Source organism: Taudactylus pleione, unplaced genomic scaffold (assembly GCF_031769625.1).
Source record: "Taudactylus pleione unplaced genomic scaffold, aTauple2 ptg000456l, whole genome shotgun sequence".
NCBI lineage: Eukaryota > Metazoa > Chordata > Amphibia > Anura > Myobatrachidae > Taudactylus > Taudactylus pleione.
Genome location: NW_028284858.1, coordinates 240246 through 243780, shown reverse-complemented (window position 1 = coordinate 243780; position 3535 = coordinate 240246). Strand labels below are relative to the sequence as shown.

The following is a 3535-nucleotide window of genomic DNA, read 5'->3' as shown; positions in this document are numbered from 1 at the left end:
GCGTATGCGTTATCTGCGTTCACGCATATGTAGCCGGGATGATGGGGAGCAGGTAAGTAACGCAACTACAGAAGTAGCTGCGATACATTCCACGGGGACAACTGCTTTTCAGAGCAGCAGTTCCCTCACCGGAACAATGATGAATTGTTCGCTTCACGCTTCCCGCGCTGCGAGTTGGATGCTTAAATATCCCTTGCAGCGAGTTCAATCCTTGATCATCGGAGGCCATACGGCCTTCGATGATGAATAGGCCCTTCGAGAGAATGGATTGTGGAATTATTATAATTACACAATGACACTGACAGGGATAAATGTGGAAATCTAATTTTCTAAAATTTATTGTGACTGTTATAAACCTAGATGGTGCCTTGTAATACCCATTCTTTTTCTCCTTCATCCACTAGGGGACACTGGAGTTCAAGACAGTGGGGTATAGACGGTGGTAGAGCAGAGCCTGGCACTTTAAATAATTTAAAAGTGTGACTGGCTCCTCCCCCTCTATGCCCCATCAGCCCCAGTTTTTAGAATGTGCCCGAGAGAGCCGGTCGCACATCAGGCTGTCTCCAGCCTTTCTTATTTATTTTTAGTGTTTTTATTAACAAGCATTGAGGACAGGCAGGCTGCTTACTGTGGCAGTCTGCCTGCTACGTGGGAGCCGTCGGGAAAGGCACCACACGGCTACTGCAGCCTGTGTCCGGTGACCTAGAGGAGGGGGCACACACCTGGAGTCAACGGACTCTGCGAGGACCCACCACTGCTGACACAGGCATGTGTCCGGGTTCCTCGCCGCCCCCTCAGCCCAGCATCCTGGCCGCAGCAGTTGTAAGTATATCCCACCACTCCCGACTAGCTGGAGTGGTGGGCCAAAACGCTGGGCTCAGGGACAGCGCATGCTGCGCGGCTGTCACACACAGCTCCTTCCCCCTGCCAGTGTTACTAATGTGGCAGTGTCGGAGCCGCTAACGAGACCCACCGCTGCACTCGGCAGTCAGCGTCCGGGTCTCTGGCTTTATGCTGTCCCCCCTCCTATTTAAAGCAAGCTGCGCAGCTATTATTGAAAACGCCTGCTCCTCCCTCCTCTATACACAGGGAGGGAGACTGCCGCGTCCCGCTACTCCCATAACGGGAGTCTACATATGGGCAGCAGTAATCACACAGCCCCGCTGTAAATTATAGCTGCATACCGGGGCTGGGCTAATCAGCTCAGCGCGGCTGTTCGGTGCTGCGCTGGTGGTTTTCTGTAAGAACCACCGCGCTGGCTCAGAAAGCGGAGCTAATAAACACAGCGGCGCCATTGTATCTCCCCCTCAGTACTCTGCACTGCAGCAGCATCCCTGAGGTGGGCTAGCGCTGACTTTCCCCCCGCTCGGGAAAGAAGCTGGAAGACGGGACCCGCCACAGCTGAAACAGGCTGAGTCCAGGTCTCCTGCCCCATCCCCACAATGGCGATGTAGGACAGGAAAAGTGATGCTGCGTTATCACTTACAGAAGTGCTGGCGCTGTTGCAGTATGTTTAGCGCCAGTGGCACTAAGGCGGCCTGCTTATAGTTAACCGCTCAACAGCATGGCTGTTAGTATGCTGAGTGCTGACAGCGGTGAGGTCTATGTTGCACCGCGCACCCTCCCGCCCTGTACCTGGAGTACAGGGCGGGAGGGTGCGCGGAGCTTGTACAGGGAGGAGGCTTTCCAGATACTGCAGTTTGCCCGCACTCCATGCGCTACAGACCTGTGCCCTCCATTTCAGTAGGCGGGCTAGGCATAATGCAGCACTGCCTTAGCTATTAGCAGATCTCCTCATCTACTAACGGGATGAGACACTGCGTCCCGCAGCTCCTGGCTGTGCTGAGCAACCTTTACATGCCCGCTCCTCCACAGCAGCAAGTCCATCATCAATGCTGATTTAGCCCTCCTCGCTTGTGTAGGAGCCCTGATCGCTCCTTCCGTGTTATCGGCGCCGGCCGGTCCTTCAACTCCGCTTTTATGCGGTTCTACTGCGGGGGCAAGTAGCGCTGTGTTGACTGGAGTATATGAGTTGTGCACACACAGCGTGGTATTTCAGGAAATGCGGTCCAGCAACTACAATAGCGCCCCCTGCTTCCCTCTTATGGGCAGCAGTAACTACCTGCACACAAGCCGTATAGCTCAGTCCACTGCCTGCAGCAGGGAGTGCTTTAGCGCTGGTCTCCTACGCGACCCTCTCTTGTTGGGAGCGCTTCAGCAAATAAAAGGGGATGTCTGTCACTGTATGACAGGAGTATTCCCGGTTAAATATGCTGTGCTGACGGGACACGGTCCCGCCATTTTGCCAGACAGTGTAATGGTTAGCGTTACTGCCTCACAGCAATGAGGTCATGGGTTCAGTTCCCACCATGGTCCTAACTGTGTGGAGTTTGCAAGCACCGGGTGTTACCCCCTGTCGGGCTGCCCCTTGGTCCTATAACAAAGGGCGCATGGCTTCACCTAATTGCTGATATAAAGAGTTATTAGTATGTATAGTACTTGTACTAGCCATTGTTCTGGTTCGGGGGCCAAAACTTATGGTTATAACTTATCCATAACCAGGGTTAGCACATTATTGTGTCCCATCCCCAGGCATATGCCTCACATTGGCTCACCTTAAAAAGGGGCAGTACTCTTCCCATGCAGCCTACGGCCACTCCACCCTGAACACGCTCAATCTCGTCTGATCTTGGAAGCTAAGCAGGGTCAGGCCTGGTTAGTACTTGGATGGGAGACCGCCTGGGAGTACCAGGTGCTGTAGGCTTATATAGGTGCCAGCACATATGCTACATTATAGGCTGGTTTTAAAACCTTCCAGTTCTGTATAGTGCTAGCTACTCTGAATAGCTGATTGTTAGCAGAATGGGAACTAGCCTAAACCCCTGGTTGCACTATAGGGGCCAGTTACTCAGCCGGTGCACATTCCCGGCTAGAGGCGCTGGGCTGACGGGACACACGGCCGGCATTGCAGCGCAGGGTATTTCCCACTGTCAGGCTTTCCCTTGGCTCTTTAACAAAGGGCACCTAACTTAATCTAATGGCCTGATACCTGTGGAGGCTACCCCATCGTGTACTAGCTACTCTGCCTAAACTGAGATCGTCTTTTTGATTCCCCCTTCGAAAAACTGGTTCATCTGGAGCTAAATAGCTCACCTGAAGCACGCTGCTAATATATAAGGCGAGTACCCCAGTAACAGAAGTCCCAGGATCGACACCAGTCGGGGACAGCACGTTGCTAACCTATCTTGCCCCTATGCCATAACAGAATGTCGGCCACACGCGACACAATAGCAGTCTCCCGGCGTGGAGGTAAGCCACGGTGTGTGTATATGTATGTATGTATGTGTGTGTATATATGTATATATATATATATGTATATATATATATTAGTGCATATATATATTGATCTATATTATACCAGCTCTGCTTTAGAATATATACATGCTGGAGTGAATTTGTCCTTCCATGGCGCTAATTATGCTCATGTTCTATTTTAAATATTGGCACCTACTAAACTTGTATGTAGGTACACGTA

The 3535-nt window shown here is 51.8% G+C and overlaps 1 pseudogene; it reads left to right on the top strand.

Annotated features, from left to right (window-relative positions):
• Positions 1-2645: 2645 nt before the first annotated feature.
• LOC148504771 (5S ribosomal RNA) lies at positions 2646-2764 on the top strand (annotated as a pseudogene).
• Positions 2765-3535: the final 771 nt, after the last annotated feature.